The following is an 18,823-nucleotide window of genomic DNA, read 5'->3' on the forward strand; positions in this document are numbered from 1 at the left end:
GTGCTGCTGCTCCAGTTTCAACTGTTCTGCCTGCGGCTATGGAACCCTGACCTGTTCACCGGACGTGCTTGTTGCACCCTCGACAACTACGATTATTATTATTTGACCATGCTGGTCAGTTATGAACATTTTAACATCTTGACCATGTTCTGTTATAATATCCACTCTGCACAGACAGAAGAGGACTGGCCACCCCTCATAGCCTGGTTCCTCTCTAGGTTTTTGGCCTTTCTAGGGAGTTTGTCCTAGCCACCGTGCTTCTTTCACAGGCATTGCTTGCCGTTTGGGGTTTTAGGCTGGGTTTCTGTAAAGCACTTTGAGATATCAGCTGATGTAAGAAGGGCTATATAAATACATTTGATTTGATAAGAGAATGCCAAGAGTGTGCAAAGCTGTCATCAAGGCAAAGGGTGGCTAATTTGAACAATCTCAATTAGAAATAGATTTATTTGTTTAACACTTTTTTTTGGTTACTACATGATTCCATATGTGTTATTTCAAGAACAAGAGACTTGCTTGGGCCAAGAAACACGAGCAATGGACATTAGACCGGTAGAAATCTGTCCTTTGGTCTGATTAGTGTGTCTTTGTGAGACGCAGAGTAGGTGAGCGGATGATCTCCGCATGTGTGGTTCCCACCGTGAAGCATGGAGGAGGAGGTGTGACGGTGCTTTGCTGGTGACACTGTCTGTGTTTTATTTAGAATTCAAGGCACGCTTAACCAGCATGTCTACCACAGCATTCTGCAGCGATACACCATCCCATCTGGTTTGCGCTTAGTGGGACTGTCATTTGTTTTTCAACAGTACGATGACCCAACATACCTCCAGGCTGTGTACGGGCTATTTGACCAATAAGGTAGAGTGATGTAGTGCTGCATCAGACCGCCCTGAACTCCACAATCACCCAACTTCAACCCAATTGAGATGGTTTGGGATGAGTTGGACCACAGAGATAAGGAAAAGCAGCCAACAAGTGATCAGCGTATGTGGGATGTCCTTTAAGAATGTTGGAAAAGCATACCAGGTGAAGCTGGTTGAGAGAATGCCAAGAGTGTGCAAAGCTGTCATCAAGGCAAAAGGTGGCTACTTTGAAGAATCTAAAATATATTTGGTTTTGTTTAACACTTCTTTTGGTTACTACATGATTCCATAAGAGTTATTTCACAGTTTTGATGTCTTCACTATTATTCTACAAAGAAAATAGTAAAAATAAAGAAAAACCCTTGAATGAGTAGGTGTGTCCAAACTTTTGACTGGTACTGTATATATATATTTATATATATGTAAACTTTTTATAGATTTGTTACATTTTCACAAAAGTAGTGCTATAATAGTGGACCAATAGAGCGCCTGTAGCACAGGCAAAGATATTTTTCCAGCACCCCAATTGAAAATAACGTTCATTAAAAGTACCCTGCACCACCAAACTTCTTCCCGTGGCGTTGCCCAAGTGGTGTACGTTTTGGTTTTTGCCCTAACACAACACAGCTGATTCAAATGATAAAAGCTTGATGATTAGTTGATTATTTGAACGGTTAAAGGATGAGAGAGGGAGGGGTCTGACTGGATGGGTCCTTAAAAAAGGAGAGCAGGAAGCGGTAGAACTCAACTCACAAACAGAGCGCTGACATGACCAGACTGCAGGTGAGAGTTCAACATAGTGCTGTATCGGATTTCATCCGAAATGGTGTCTTACTAGGTGTGCCATGCATCGGGGTTAGTTAGCTAGGGTGCTGTTTTGGGGAGAACCCAAGAGCATAGACTTCTCCTCTACTTAAGTAGATGGTGACTATCAGATGCTTTCAATTCCCTATGTAGTGCCATTTGGAGTCAAACATTCCTGTGTGCCAGGGATATCTACTGTATGTGGTGGAAGAGATGATAGCTGGTATTCCTCAGCCCTTCATTAGTTGAATGTGATAAGTGGACTTACTGGGGTGCTCGAGCAGAGGTTGGGGAAACACTGATGGCTTCTCTCGTGTGTGTGTGTGTCAGGAGACTATCACCATGGCAATGTTGACCCTTGTACTGCTTCTCAGCGCTGCCTTTACACTGGACGACATAATGACTGCGAACATAGCAAGTAAGAGTCAGCTTCACACTTTACATCACGAGTGTCAAACTCATTCCACAGAGTGCCTAGTATCTGCAGGTGGTTTACCTTTCAATGAAGACAACCAGGTGAGGGGAGTTCTAAATTGATCAATAGAGGGAGGCGCTAAAACCTGTAGATGCTCTGTGGAATGAGTTTGTGCTTTACATCATTCATTGTGTATATTTTGTTGTGGTATGACTGCTCTACAAATGTTATTTATGATGCAAGGGGATTTGTATGTCTGTCAGTCTCGACTATCCTTTCAAGTCGGCTGCAATTTCGTAACACTCCCTGTCTTCTCCTTTCAGATGATTTGGTGAAATTTGCAGCAGACAAAAGAAACCCATGCCCCAGAGGCTGGTTCCAATTTAATTCACGCTGCTTCATGTTTGTCAAAACTGCAATGACATGGCCCAAAGCAGAGGTATAATGCTTACCCTCTACAATTGAAATGATCTGGCTCTTTTAGTTAAAGGGTCTTTGGCCTTATTTTAACAGGCGCCTCATGTAAAATATGCTGTAATTAATAATGTCTATAGGCTTTGCAATATTTGTGTGGAGTTGGGCCCTGTTGTCTATTAGAACCCACAGGGCATGGGTTAACTAATCTCTAAGAGCCTGTTAATAGAACATTAGTTCCGATGGCAATATTTGAGTCCAGAAGACAAATTCTCAGACTGGACAACTGACTAATACTTCCATTATGACATGTATTTGTCTCTGTGTACTGCTTGCTCTAGCGCCACTGTCAGTTACTTGGAGAAAAACTGGAACCTGTGCGCAACACTGTAAAGTACCTTGGCGCAAACCTGGCATCTGTGCACAGCTATGAAGAGTTCCGATTTCTACAGGCGGTGGTGTTGATCAATACTGGCAGTTTCCCTCTTACCTGGATTGGCGGATATGATGCTGTTCAGGCAAAGGTGGAAAAGGTACCCAGTTGTCATAGTTGAGTAAAAGTGAAGATGCCTTAATAGGAGTGACTCCAGGGAAAGGTATACTATACCTGAACAGTTCAGCTTGAGGTCTTAGTATACTCATCAATATGTCATGTCCTAGGAATCCTGTTTTAAGACTAATGAAACAATCAGCTCAGAGTAGGTGTTAAGACACTGCTCAGACAACTCTGTGCCAAGAGTAATCAACTCGCCAGTTTCTCAGCTGGTGATGAGCACAGTTTGAGGTACAGCAGAGGAAAGATGGTGACAACGCTCATTGACATTTAGCAAGTAACGGGGGACACACACAATCGCAACACTTGTTCACACATGTGATTTATTAGCCTAGTGGTTATAAGTATTTAGGCATGTCATGTGACTAAGGCCTCGTGTGAAGTCATTGTCAAAAGTGAAAGAAATACTGTTGGATGTAGGTCTAGATTTGAGTTGATCATCTCGAAAGAATACTTGGATATTTCAACTCCAAAGCAATTGCCACAGATGATCCATTATATTGGCCTCTAACCATGTGTAGAGTCTGCAATGGAATGCAGATCAGGTGGGACCATTCTAGCCTATGACAGAGCAGATTCCAGTGTGACAGGCACAACTCCGATATAAATGGTTTTCTGAGTTTCTGGCATGTCATGTGTGCTACTTGTATCAGTACTCGTAACAACCTAAGCATTACAAAACGTATATTTGCTCAAATAAGCCATTATATTTGTCGTCAATGAAATTCGACATCTTATTGACGGCCATACAAAAACCTTACCCGCTTGAGAAGGCAGATTTTGGCCGTAGTTATCCTTCTCGCTCTTCTCGACTCTTCCTCTTTGCTATGGCGCAGAAACAACTTACTAGGTGGCTTGTTCCATTTGAGACCTTGGGATTAAGGTTGTATCTGACATTTGTTAAGTTGATAGGTCGGCGTAGTTTTTAAGAAAGTGTCTATATAAAAAAAGAAGCTGGTTTGGAAGATCTTACAGATGTACAAAAAGAATGCCCATTGCAGTATCCACTGACACAGTGGGCTGGAGTGAGTACTATAGCATGGTATCAAAAGGCAACCTATTCCGTATCGGTCTCAAATCAAATGTATTTATATAGCCCTTCGTACATCAGCTGATATCTCAAAGTGCTGTACAGAAACCCAGCCTAAAACCCCAAACGGCAAGCAATGCATGTGAAAGAAGCACGGTGGCTAGGACAAACTCCCTAGAAAGGCCAAAAACCTAGAGAGGAACCAGGCTATGAGGGGTGGCCAGTCCTCTTCTGTCTGTGCAGAGTGGATATTATAACAGAACATGGTCAAGATGTTAAAATGTTCATAACTGACCAGCATGGTCAAATAATAATAATAATCATAGTAGTTGTCGAGGGTGCAACAAGCACGTCCGGTGAACAGGTCAGGGTTCCATAGCCGCAGGCAGAACAATTGAAACTGGAGCAGTAGCACGGCCAGGTGGACTGGGGACAGCAAGGAGTCATCATGTCAGGTAGTCCTGAGGCATGGTCCTTGGGCTCAGGACCTCCGAGAAAGAGAGAATTAGAGAGAGCATACTTAAATTCACACAGGACACCGGATAAGACAGGAGAAATACTCCAGATATAGCAGACTGGCCCTAGCCCCCCGACACAAACTACTGCAGCATAAATACTGGAGGCTGAGACAGGAGGGGTCAGGAGACACTGTGGCCCCATCCGACGATACCCCCGGACAGGGCCAAACAGGAAGGATATAACCCCACCCTCTTTGCCAAAGCACAGACCCACACCACTAGAGGGATATCTTCAACCACCAACTTACCATCCTGAGACAAGGCCGAGTATAGCCCATAAAGATCTCCGCCACGGCACAACCCAAGGGGGGGCACCAACCCAGACAGGAAGACCACGTCAGTGACTCAACCCATTCAAGTGACGCACCCCACCTAGGGACGGCATGGAAGAACACCAATAAGCCAGTGACTCAGCCCCTGTAATAGGGTTAGAGGCAGAGAATCCCAGTGGAGAGAGGGGAACCGGCCAGGCAGAGACAGCAAGGGCGGTTCGTTGCTCCAGAGCCTTTCCGTTCACCTTCACACTCCTGGGCCAGACTACATTCAATCATAGGACCCACTGAAGAGATGAGTCTTCAGTAAAGACTTAAAGGTTGAGACAGAGTCTGCATCTCTCACATGGGTAGGCAGACTATTCCATAAAAATGGAGCTCTATAGGAGAAAGCCCTGCCTCCAGCTGTTTGCTTAGAAATTCTAGGGACAATTAGGAGGCCTGCGTCTTGTGACCGTAGCGTACGTGTAGGTATGTACGGCAGGACCAAATCGGAAAGATATGTAGGAGCAAGCCCATGTAATGCTTTGTAGGTTAGCAGTAAAACCTTGAAATCAGCCCTTGCCTTAACAGGAAGCCAGTGTAGGGAGGCTAACACTGGAGTAATATGATCACATTTTTTGGTTCTAGTCAGGATTCTAGCAGCCGTATTTAGCACTAACTGAAGTTTATTTAGTGCTTTATCCGGGTAGCCGGAAAGTAGAGCTTTGCAGTAGTCCAACCTAGAAGTAACAAAGGCATGGATTAATTTTTCTGCATCATTTTTGGACAGAAAGTTTCAGATTTTTGCAATGTTAGGTAGATGGAAAAAAGCTGCCCTTGAAACAGTCTTGATATGTTCTTCAAAAAAGAGATCAGGGTCCAGAGTAACGCCGAGGTCCTTCAGTTTTATTTGAGACGACTGTACAACCATCAAGATTAATTGTCAGATTTAACAGAAGATCTCTTTGTTTCTTGGGACCTAGAACAAGCATCTCTGTTTTGTCCGAGTTTAAAAGTAGAAAGTTTGCAGCCATCCACTTCCTTATGTCTGAAACACAGGCTTCTAGCGAGGACAATTTTGGGGCTTCACCATGTTTCATTGAAATGTACAGCTGTGTGTCATCCGCATAGCAGTGAAATTTAACATGATGTTTTTGAATGACATCCCCAAGAGGTAAAATATATAGTGAAAACAATAGTGGTCCTAAAACGGAACCTTGAGGAACACCGAAATGTACAGTTGATTTGTCAGAGGACAGACCATTCACAGCGACAAACATATCTTTCCGACAGATAAGATCTAAACCAGGCCAGAACTTGTCCGTGTAGACCAATTTGGGTTTCCGATCTCTCCAAAAGAATGTGGTGATCGATGGTATCAAAAGCAGCACTAGGAGCACGAGGACAGGTGCAGAGCCTCGGTCTGACATCATTAAAAGGTAATTTACCACCTTCACAAGTGCAGTCTCAGTGCTATGATGGGGTCTAAAACCAGATTGAAGCGTTTCGTATACATTGTTTGTCTTCAGGAAGGCAGTGAGTTGCTGCCTAACAGCTTTTTCCCAAAAAATTGAGAGGAATGGGAGATTCAATATAGGCCGATAGTTTTTATATTTTCTGGGTCAAGGTTTGGCTTTTTCAAGAGAGGCTTTATTACTGCCACTTTTAGCGAGTTTGGTACACATCCGGTGGATAGAGAGCCGTTTTATTATGTTCAACATAGGAGGGCCAAGCACAGGAAGCAGCTCTTTCAGTAGTTTAGTTGGAATAGGGTCCAGTATGCAGCTTGAAGGTTTTGAGGCCATGATTATTTTCATCATTGTGTCAAGAGATATAGTACTAAAACACTTTAGTGTCTCCCTTGATCCTAGGTCCTGGCAGAGTTGTGCAGACTCAGGAAAACGGAGCTTTGGAGGAACACGCAGATTTAAAGAGGAATCCGTAATTTGCTTTCTAATGATCATGATCTTTTCCTCAAAGAAGTTCATGAATTTATTACTGCTGAAGTGAAAGCCGTCCTCTCTTGGGGAATGCTGCTTTTTAGTTAGCTTTGCGACAGTATCAAAAATAAATGTTGGATTGTTCTTATTTTCCTCAATTAAGTTGGAAAAATAGGATGATCAAGCAGCAGTGAGGGCTCTTCGATAATGCACGGTACTGTCTTTCCAAGCTAGTCGGAAGACTTCCAGTTTGGTGTGGCGCCATTTCCGTTCCAATTTTCTGGAAGCTTGCTTCAGAGCTCGTGTATTTTCTGTATACCAGGGAGCTAGTTTCTTATGACAAATGTTTTTAGTTTTTAGGGGTGCAACTCCATCTAGGGTATTGCGCAAAGTTAAATTGAGTTCCTCAGTTAGGTGGTTAACTGATATTTGTCCTCTGATGTCCTTGGGTAGGCAGAGAGAGTCTGGAAGGGCATCAAGAAATCTTCAGGTTGCCTGAGAATTTATAGCATGACTTTTGATGCTCCCTGTTTGGGGTCTGAGCAGATTATTTGTTGCAATTGCAAACATAATAAAATGGTGGTCCGATAGTCCAGGATTATGAGGAAAAACATTAAGATCCACAACACTTATTCCACGGGACAAAACTAGGTCCAGAGTATGACTGTGGCAGTGAGTAGGTCCAGAGACATGTTGGACAAAACCCACTGAGTCGATGGCTCCGAAAGCCTTTTGGAGTGGGTCTGTGGACTTTTCCATGTGAATATTAAAGTCACCAAAAATGTGAATATTATCTGCTGTGACTACAATGACCGATAGGAATTCAGGGAACTCAGTGAGGAACGCTGTATATGGCCCAGGAGGCCTGTAAACAGTAGCTATAAAAAGTGACTGAGTAGGCTGCATAGATTTCCTGACTAGAAGCTCAAAAGACGAAAACTTCATTTTGTCAATGTTAGCAACACCTCTGCCTTTGCGGGATGCACGAGGAATATGGTCACTAGTGTAACCAGGAGGTGAGGCCTCATTTAACACAGTAAATTCATCAGGCTTAAGCCATGTTTCAGTCAGGCCAATCACATCAAGATTATGATCAGTGATTAGTTCATTGACTATAACTGCCTTTGAAGTGAGGGATCTAACATTAGGTAGCCCTATTTTGAGATGTGAGGTATCACGATCTCTTCCAATAATGGCAGGAATGGAGGTCTTTATTCTAGTGAGATTGCGAAGGCGAACACCGCCATGTTTAGTTTTGCCCAACCTAGGTCGAGGCACAGACACGGTCTCAATGGGGATAGCTGAGCTGACTACACTGACTGTGCTAGTGGCAGACTCCACTAAGCTGGCAGGCTGGCTAACAGCCTGCTGCCTAGCCTGCACCCTATTTCATTGTGGAGCTAGAGGAGTTAGAGCCCTGTCTATGTTCGTAGATAAGATGAGAGCGCCCCTCCAGCTAGGATGGAGTCCGTCACTCAGCAGGCCAGGCTTGGTCCCGTTTGTGGGTGAGTCCCAGAAAGAGGGCCAATTATCTACAAATTCTCTTTTGGGAGGGGCAGAAAACAGTTTAACCAGCGATTGAGTTGAGACTCTGCTGTAGAGCTCATCACTCCCCCTAACTGGGAGGGGGCCAGAGACAATTACGCGATGCCGACACATCTTTCTAGCTGATTTACACGCTGAAGCTATGTTGCGGTTGGTGATCTCTGACTGTTTCATCCTAACATTGTTGGTGACGACGTGGATAACAATCTCTATACTCGCCAGTTTTAGCTTTAGCCAGCACCATCTTCAGATTAGCCTTAACGTCGGTAGCCCTACCCCCTGGTAAACAGTGTATGATCGCTGGATGATTCATTTTAAGTCTAATACTGCCTTAAGCATGCTGCAAGGAGGCATGAGAACTGCAGATGTGGCCAGGGCAATAAATTGCATTGTCCGTGCAGTGAGACAGGACCGACCTCGCAGTGGCAGACCACGTGTAACACCTGCACAGGATGGCAACTGCCCGAGCTACACTAGGAAGGCACAAACCCTCCGACGGTCCGCAAAAGGCTGGACTGAGGTCTTGTAGGCCTGTTGTAAGGCAGTTCCTCACCAGACATCACCTACGGGCACAAACCCACCCTCGCTGGACCAGACAGGACTGAAAATAAAAAGCTCTTCACTGACTAGTCGCGGATTTGTCTCACCAGGGGTGATGGTCAGAATTGCATTTATCGTCTAAGGAATGAGCGTTACTCCGAGGTCCGTCATGGTCTGGGGCGGTGTGTCACAGCATCGTCGGACTGAGGTTGTCGTCATAGCAGGCAATCAACGCTGTGCAATACAGGGAAGACATCCTCCTCCCTCATGTGGTACCCTTCCTGCAGGCTCATCCTGACATGACAACCCCACCAGCCATACTGCTAGTTCTGTGGGTGATTTCCTGCAAGACAGGAATGCCAGTGTTCAGCGAAGAGCCCGGATCTCAATCCCATTGAGCACGTCTGGGACCTGTTGGATTGGCGGGTGAGGGCTAGGGCCATTCCCCCCCAGAATTGTCCAGGAACTTGCAGGTGCCTTCTTCCATGCCGTCCCTGGGAGGGGTGCGTCACTTGAGTGGGTTGAGTCACTGACGTGGTCTTCCTGTCTGGGTTGGCCCTGTCCGGGGGTTTCATCGGATGGGTCCACAGTGTCTCCTGAACCCTCCTGTCTCAGCCTCCAGTAGTTTGTGTCGGGGGGCTAGGGTCAGTCTGTCACATCTGGAGTATTTCTCGTCTTTTCCGGCGTTCTGTGTGAATTTAAATATGCTCTCTAATTCTTTCTCTCCGAGGACCTGAGCCCTAGGACCATTCCTCAGGACTACCTGGCTTGATGACTCCTTGCTGTCCCCAGTTCACCTGGCCGTGCTGCTGCTCCAGTTCCAACTGTGGCTATGGAACCCTGACCTGTTCACCGGACGTGCTACCTGTCCCAGACCTGCTGTTTTCAACTCTCTAGAGACAGCAGGAGCGGTAGAGATACTCTCAGATCAGCTATGAAAAAGCCAACTGACACTTACTCTTGTGTTACTGACTTGTTGCACCCTCGACAACTACTATGAATATTATTTGACCATGCTGGTCATTTAAACATCTTGGCCATGTGCTGTTATAATCTCCACCCGGCACAGCCAGAAGAGGACTGGCCACCCCTCATAGCCTGGTTCCTCTAGGTTTCGGCCTTTCTAGGGAGTTTTTCCTAGCCACCGTGCTTCTACACCTGCATTGCTTGCTGTTTGGGGTTTTAGGCTGGGTTTCTGTACAGCACTTTGAGATAGCTGATGTAAGAAGGGCTATATAAATACATTTCATTCGATTCGTGGAAGAGTGGGGTAACATCTCACAGCAAGAACTGCAGTACTTTATGCAGCTGGTGGCCACACCAGATACTGACTTAATGTCTGTTATGTTCAGAAATATTTAAACACGTTTACTGAAAATTAACACAGTTGACAGTGAGACTACTTTCTGGGTCCTAAAAGAATTATATTCTTCAAGAAACAATATCAAAGAATTTAAATGCCCACTGGACACCCAGACCGCATCTTCAAGAAACAAAGTGAATCAATGTTTAATAACGACTCATGAGATTAAATACGTACACCCGTTTTATTGACAACAAGCTACAATAATTACACAACAAGTCAAACATATTTTACAGCAACAAATACCTTCAAAGTAATTCACTATAACATGAAACATTTGCAGTTAGGATGCTGACACCGGAGCAACATTTCTGCTTTCAATTGATAGTTTGAGGGATTAAACAGGTTCTTATGGAGCACACGGAGGGATAGCTCTTTCCACATGATTCATCGTTCCAGCCGTTGAATTGCGTCGCGCAACATGGTTAAAACAAACAAAAAATAGCAGTAACTTATGTTGTATGTCGCAAACGGATGGGTCACCATTAAGGATTCCAGATTTAAACGCCATTCAAACTTCAAACATGGCCATACCGATATGGAATAACTACCAGCTTCACCTGGAATGCTTTTCCAACAGTCTTGAAGGAAATCCCACTTATGCTGAGTACTTGTTGGATGCTTTTCCTTCACTCTGTGATCCAACTCATCCCAAACCAAGTCAATTGGATTGAGGTCGGGTGATTGTGGAAGCCAGGTCATCTGATGCAGCACTCCATCACTCTCCTTTTTGGTCAAATAGACCTTACCCAGCCTTGAGGTGTGTTGGGTCATTGTCCTGTTGAAAAACAAATGATAGTCCCACCAGATGGGATGGTGTATCACTGCAGAATGCTGTGGTAGCCATGCTGGTTAAGTGTGCCTTGGATTCTAAATAAATCAGTGTCACCAGCAAAGCACCCCATCACACCTCCATGCTTCATGGTGGTAACCACACATGCAGAGATCATCTGTTCACCTACTCTGCGTGTCATGGAGCCTATGTCCATGACTTGTAGACAATGACACTGAAATAAATGATTGTTTGAAGAAAGACTCTTTATTGTATCTCTTCAAGGTAAAGTCAAGAATCCTGAAACCAAAGAGAATGTTGGATTGAGTAGTGTATTCCGTTTACCAACAATACTTTGACATAAGGCGCCAAAGTCGAGTGTTTGTTGCACACGCCAGTTACTAAAACAACGTAACTTGTTAACAATGTTTCTACCGTGTATAAAGCTGCCCATTTCAAAATACATGCTCTAGCAATGTGAATATATATTATTAGAATAACAATCAAAGTATTGGTAGAGTATAATCATATCATTTAACCTTTCTCTGTGTTTGTCTGAAGCGCCGCGCTGTTTCCTTGTTGAAGTGCTGATGTGCATGAGGCAAATTAGTCTACAAGTCATCGAGGCACATGTATTGATTGACGGGAATAACCAAAGTGATGAATTATCATGGTTGTGAATTATTTAATGAATGTGTATTGTGTGACTTAAAATATAAGTTATGGCACAAGTTATTGAAGTAGGTGTCTTTATGTAAAACCGTTGTTTATGATGTTATATGTCCATGGGAAATGATGCATTTATGGTAGAAATGTGTTTTGGGACTATCGTGATAGAACATTCCTAGCTGAAGGGACTTCCTGGAAAGAGTACTTAGGTGCTCAGTTGGGTTTTTGCCTTTGGGGGAGAGCAGGCTGGCTAGAGTAGAGTTATAGGCAAAGAGTAGCTGCCCGAATAGTCTATACTGATTTATTCAAGTCTTTGTTTTCTGTACATAGTTTATAGGCTAATTAGTCCTGCACCTGTTAATATTGTAAATAAAAGCTTTTAAGAGAGGTAAACACCAGAACATTCTGTCTGTCTCCTCACTGTCTGATCCGCCACTTGGGTTAGTGATTCACAATGGGTATGACAAAGACACAGCGGTTGGGACCAAAAATCTCAAATTGACTCATCAAACCAAAGGACAGATTTCCATCAGTCTAATGTCCATTGCTCTTGTTTCTTGCCCCAAGTAAGTCTCTTGTTATCGGTGTCCTTTAGTAGTAGTTTCTTTGCAGCAATTTGACATGAAGGCCTGATTCACGAAGTCTCCTCTGAACAGTTGATGTGTCTGTTACTTGAACTCTGTGAAGCATTTATTTGGGCGGCAATTTCTGAGGCTCTTAACTCTAATGAATTTATCCTTTGCAGCAGATGAAATTCTTAGTCTTCCTTTCCTGTGGCGGTTCTCATAAGAGCCAGTTTCATCATAGCGCTTGATGGTTTTTGCGACTGCACTTGAAGAAAATTTCAAAGTTCTTGAAATTGTCCGCATTGACTGACCTTCATGTCTTAAAGTAATGATCGCCTGTCATTTCTCTTTGCTTATTTGCAGCTGTTCTTGCCATAATATGTACTTGGTCTTTTACCAAATATGGCTATCTTCTGTATACAACCCAACTGATTGGCTTAAACGCATGAAGGAAAGAAATTCCACCAATTAACTTTTTGACAAGGCACACCTGTTAATTGAAATGCATCCCAGGTGACTACCTAATGAAGCTTGTTGAAAGAATTCCAAGAGCGTGCAGAGCTGTCAAGGCAAAGGTGGGTACTTTAACACTTTTCTGGTTACTACATTATTCCTTATGTGTTATTTCTTAGTTTTGATGTCTTCACTATTATTCTACAATATAGTAAAAATAAAAAACCATGGAATGAGGTCTTCTAACTTTTGACACACTGTATACAAAAAAAAATATTCTCATTTGCAGCACCCTCAGCATTAATTCTTCCCGGGTGTCCAATTTAAAAATTGATATAATTTATTATTTTTTACAAACATGGGTTGCACCACATTGTTTATGAAGATTCTCTTGAGCACTGGTACTCGATTAAACATTGTACTTAATTCTATTTGATTGAAACTAATGAAGATTGTCTAAAGTGGATTATAGTGGCTTGGAAACACGATGACATTTCAGAAGGAAACAAATAATTAGTAGGAAAGCTTTTGTCATCATTGTGATGTCATTAGATTGACTTTAGATGCAGTATAACTACTGAACAAAAATATAAATGTAACATGTAAAAGTGTCGCATGTTTCCTGACCTGAAATAAAATATCCCAGACATTTTCCATAAACACAAAAAGCTTATTTCTCTAATTTTGTGCACAAATTTCTGTACATCCCCGTTTATGAGTGTTTCTCCTTTGCCAAGAAAATCCATCCACCTGACAAGTGTGGTATATCAAGAAGCTGATTAAACAGCATGATCATTACACAGGTGCACCTTGTGCTGTAGACAATAAAAGGTCACTCTCTAAAATGTGCAGTTTTGTCACAACACAATGCCTCTCATGTTTTGAGGGAGTGTGCAATTGGCATGCTGACTGCAGGAATGTCCACCAGAGCTGTTGCCAGAGAATTTAATGTTAATTTAAAGCCATCTCCAATGTCATTTTAGAGAATTTGGCAGTACGTCCAACTGGCCTCACAACCGCAGACCACATGTAACCACCCCAGCCCAGGACCTCCACATCTGTCTTCATCACCTGCGGGATCGTCGGAGCCCAGCCACCCGGAGAGCTGATGAAACTGTGTTTGCACAACCGCAGAATTTCTCAACAAACTGTCTGAAACCATCTCAGGGAAGCTCATCTGCATGCTCGTCATCCTTACCAGGGTCTTGACCTGACTGTAGTTCGGCATCGTAACCGACTTCAGTGGCCAAATGCTCACCTTCGATAGCCATTGGCACGCTGGAGAAGTGTGCTCTTCACGGAAGAATCTTGGTTTCAACTGTACCGGGCAGATGGCAGACAGCGTGTATGGTGTTTGAGTGGGCGAGTGGTTTCCGGATGTCAATGTTGTCAACAGAGTGGACCGTGGTGACGTTGGGGTTATGTTATTGACAGGCATAAGCTACGGACAATGAACACAATTGCATTTTATCAATGGCAATTTGATTGCAAAGAGATACCGTAATGAGATCCTGAGGCCCATTTCCAAGATGGCGTAGCAGTCAGATGTATTTTGTCCTTCATCGTGTCCCATGTATATACCTTTTTCTTCACCTATTTTTTTTCTAAACCTCAACTTCAAAACACTCTCCTGCAACCCGCCTCACCCAATGTGGTGCGGATCTGTTTTAAAATATTTTTATTAACCTCGAATCCGGAATCCCCCAACAGAGGCTAGCCAGCTCACTAGCTAGTAGTCAGCTAACCACTGCTAGCGGTCATCAGCTAACCATTAGCTCGGAAAGCTCTCGCCAGTTTGTACAACGCGACTCAAACCAAAGCATACTGGACCCATTTTCTCTCCATATCCCCGGATTCCTACCGCAAGCTCTGGATATTTTCAACAATATCATCGCAGCTAGCTAGCTGCTATCCGAGTGACTACTGGCTAACGTCGGTCCCGGAGCAAGCACCAATTAGCCTGGAGCTAGCCCATGCTAGGCCCTTTCTCCTGGCTAGCTAAAGAGGCCCATCAGCCACTCCTGGGCTACAATACCCGGACCCCTTCTACTGCCGGTATGGGGCACGGAACCCCGCCGATCCTTCACGACTGGACTACGACGTAATCTGCTCGAGGGGGTACTCAACTGGCCTCTACATCGCGATGTCCCCTGAATGCCCATCCGCTAGCCGCGGCCCGCTAGCTGTCTAAAGCATATTGGACTGTTAGCTGTATAGATCCATCGGCCAATTTCTCGGGCCACTATACCTGTTTTGCCAATTGGACTTGGACCCCTCTGCTACTCGGAACCCTACTAATCCATTACGACGGGTCTATCGACGTCACCGCACGCCGAGGCTAAAACAGACTTTCCTCCATCGAGACGTCCCTCTAAGGCCCTTCTGCTAGCCCCGGTCTGCTGGCCTGCTAGCCCCGGTCTGCTGGCCTGCTAGCCCCGGTCTGCTAGCCCCATTACTCAATGCCTAGGTTTACCTCCAATGTACTCACATCCTACCATACCTCTGTCTGTACATTATGCCTTGAATCTATTCTATCACACCCAGAAACCTGCTCCTTTTACTCTCTACTCTGAACGCACTAGACGACCAGTTCTGATAGCCTTTAGCCGTACCCTTATCCTACTTCTCCTCTGGTGATGTAGAGGTTAATCCAGGCCTTGCAGTGCCTAGCTCCACTTCTACTCCCCAGGTGCTCTCATTTGTTGACTTCTGTAACCATAAAAGCCTTGGTTTCATGCATGTTAACATTAGAAGCCTACTCCTAAATTAGTTTTATTCACTGCTTTAGCACACTCTGCCAACCCGGATGTCCTAGCTGTGTCTGAATCCTGGCTTAGGAAGACCACCAAAAACCCTGAAATTTCCATCCCTAACTATAACATTTCCCGCCAAGACAGAACTGCGAAAGGGGGCGGTGTTAGCCTGCAGAGTTCTGTCTTACTATCCAGGTCTGTACCCAAACAATTTGAGCTTCTACTTTTAAAAATCCACCTTCCAGAAACGAGTCTCTCACCGTTGCCGCTTGCTATAGACCACCCTCTGCCCCCAGCTGTGCCCTGGACACCATATGTGAATTGATTGCCCCCCCATCTATCTTCAGAGCTCGTGCTGCTAGGTGACCTAAACTGTGACATGCTTAACACCCCGGCCATCCTACAATCTAAGCTTGATGCCCTCAATCTCACACAAATTATCAATGAACCCACCAGGTACAACCCCAAATCTGTGAACACGGGCACCCTCATAGATATCATCCTAACCAACCTGCCCTCCAAATACACCTCTGCTGTTTTCAACCAAGATCTCAGCCTCATTGCCTGCATCCGTAATGGGTCTGCGATCAAAGGACCACCCCTCATCACTGTCAAACGCTCCCTAAAACACTTCTGCGAGCAGGCCTTTCTAATCGACCTGGCCCGGGTATCCAGGAAGGATATTGACCTCATCCCGTCAGTAGAGGATGCCTGATTATTCTTTAAAAGTGCCTTCCTCACCATCTTAAATAAGCATGCCCCATTCAAAAAAATGGAACCAGGAAAAGATATAGCTCTTGGTTCTCTCCAGACCTGACTGCCCTTGACCAGCACAAAAACATCCTGTGGCGTTCTGCATTAGCATCGAACAGCCCCCATGATATTCAACATTTCAGGGAAGTTAGGAACAAATATACACAGGCAGTTAGGAAAGCTAAGGCTAGCTTTTTAAAGCAGAAATGTGCATCCTGTAGCACAAACTCAAAGTTCTGAGACACTAAAGTCCATGGAGAATAAGAGCACCTGCTCCCAGCTGCCCACTGCACTGAGGCTAGGAAACACTGTCACCACCGATAAATCCACTATAATTGAGAATTTCAATAAGTATTTTTCTACGGCTAGCCATGCTTTCCACCTGGCTATCCCTACCCTGATCAACAGCCCTCCACCCCCCACAGGAACTTGCCCAAGCCTCCCCCATTTCTCCTTCACCCAAATCCAGATAGCTGATGTTCTGAAAGAGCTGCAAAATCTGGACCCCTACAAATCAGCCGAGCTAGACAATCTGGACCCTCTCTTTCTAAAATGATATGCCGAAATTGTTGCAACCCCTATTACTAGCCTGTTCAGACTCTCGTATCGTCTGAGATTCCCAAAGATTGGAAAGCTGCCGCGGTCATCCCCCTCTTCAAAGGGGGTGACACTCTAGACCCAGACTGCTACAGACCTATATCTATTCTACCTAAGGTCTTCGAAAGCCAAGTTAACAGATTACCGACCATTTCGAATCCCACCGTACTTTCTCCACTACGCAATCTGGTTTCAGAGCTGGTCATGGGTGCACCTCAGCCACGCTCAAGGTTCTAAACGATATCATAACAGCCATCGATAAGAGACATTACTGTGCAGCCGTATTCATCGACCTGGCTAAGGCTTTTGACTCTGTCAATCACAACATTCTTATTGGCAGACTCAGCCTTGGTTTCTAAAATGATTGCCTCGCCTGGTTCACCAACTACTTCTCTGATAGAGTTCAGTGTGTCAAATCGGAGGGCCTGTTGTCCGGACCTCTGGGGTGCCACAGGGTTCAATTCTCGGGCTGACTCTTTTCTCTGTATACATCAATGATGTTGCTTTTGCTGCTGGTGAGTCTTTGATCCACCTCTACGCTGACGACACCATTCTGTATACCTCTGGCCCTTTGGACACTGTGTTAACTAACCGCCAGATGAGCTTCAATGCCATACAACTCTCCTTCCATGGCCTCCAACTGCTTTTAAATGCAAGTAAAACTAAATGCATGATCTTAAACCGATTGCTCCCCGCACCCGCCCGCCCAGCATCACTACTCTGGACGGTTCTGACTTAGAATATGTGGACAACTACAAATACCTAGGTGTCTGGTTAGACTAAACTCTCCCTCCAGACTCATATTAAACATCTCCAATCCAAAATTAAATCTAGAATCGGCTTCCTATTTCGCAACAAAGCATCCTTCACTCATGCTGCCAAACATACCCTCGTAAAACTGACCATCCTACCGATCCTCGACTTCGGTGATGTCATCTATAAAATAGCCTCAAACACTCTACTCAACAAACTGGATGCAGTCTATCACAGTGCCATCCGTTTTGTCACCAAAGCCCCATATACTACCCACTAGTGCGACCTGTACGCTCTCGTTGGCTGGCCCTCATACTCATCGCCAAACCCACTGGCTCCAAGTCATCTACAAGTCTCTGCTTGGTAAAGCCCCGCCTTATCTCAGCTCACTGGTCACCATAGCAGCACCTACTTGCACACTCCTCTTCTGCACATTCTACCATTCCAGTGTTGAATTGCTATATTGTAATTACTTCGCCACCATGGCCTATTGCCTTACCTCACTTATCCTACCTCATTTGCACATGCTGTATATAGACTTTTTCTACCGTATTATTGATTGTATGTTTGTTTATTCCATGTGTAACTGTGTTGTATGTGTCGAACGGCTTTGCTTTATCTTGGCCAGGTCGCAGTTGCAAATGACAACTTGTTCTAAACTAGCCTACCTGGTTAAATAAAGGTGAACAAAAATGTATATAATAATTGTCATGCCATTCATCTGCCGCCATCACCTCATGTTTCAGCATGATAATGCACGGCCCAATGTTGCAAGGATCTGTACACAATTCTTGGAAGCTGAAAATGTCTGAGTTCTTCCATGGCTTGCATACAACCAGACATGTCACCAGTGCTTGCCTTGGGCAGTAGCTCACTGGATCTGAGTCGCGGCACCTTAAAATGTTCTACTGCTTGAGCTCTTGTTCCTCTTGTAGAATATTAGCTCAAAAGTATTGTGGAGCTCCTACGCCTTAGTATAAACAGTAATGGCACCCAAAATGAGTACAGCCACCTATTTCAGTCCAAGTCAAGCGCTGCATGTATCACCCGTTGAGCATGTTCGGGATGCTCTGGATTGACTTGTACGACTGTGTTCCAATATCCAACAACTTCGCAAAGCCATTGAAGAGGAGTGGGACAACATTCCACAGGCCACAATTAACAGCCTGATCAACTCTGCGAAGGAGATGTGTTACGCTGCATGCGGAAAATGGTGGTCACATCAGATACTGACTGGTTTTCTGATCGCCGCCGCTACTTTTTTTAAA

This window comes from Salmo salar, chromosome 14 (genome assembly GCF_965601325.2).
Source record: "Salmo salar chromosome 14, fSalSal1, whole genome shotgun sequence".
In the NCBI taxonomy this organism is placed as follows: Eukaryota; Metazoa; Chordata; class Actinopteri; order Salmoniformes; family Salmonidae; genus Salmo; species Salmo salar.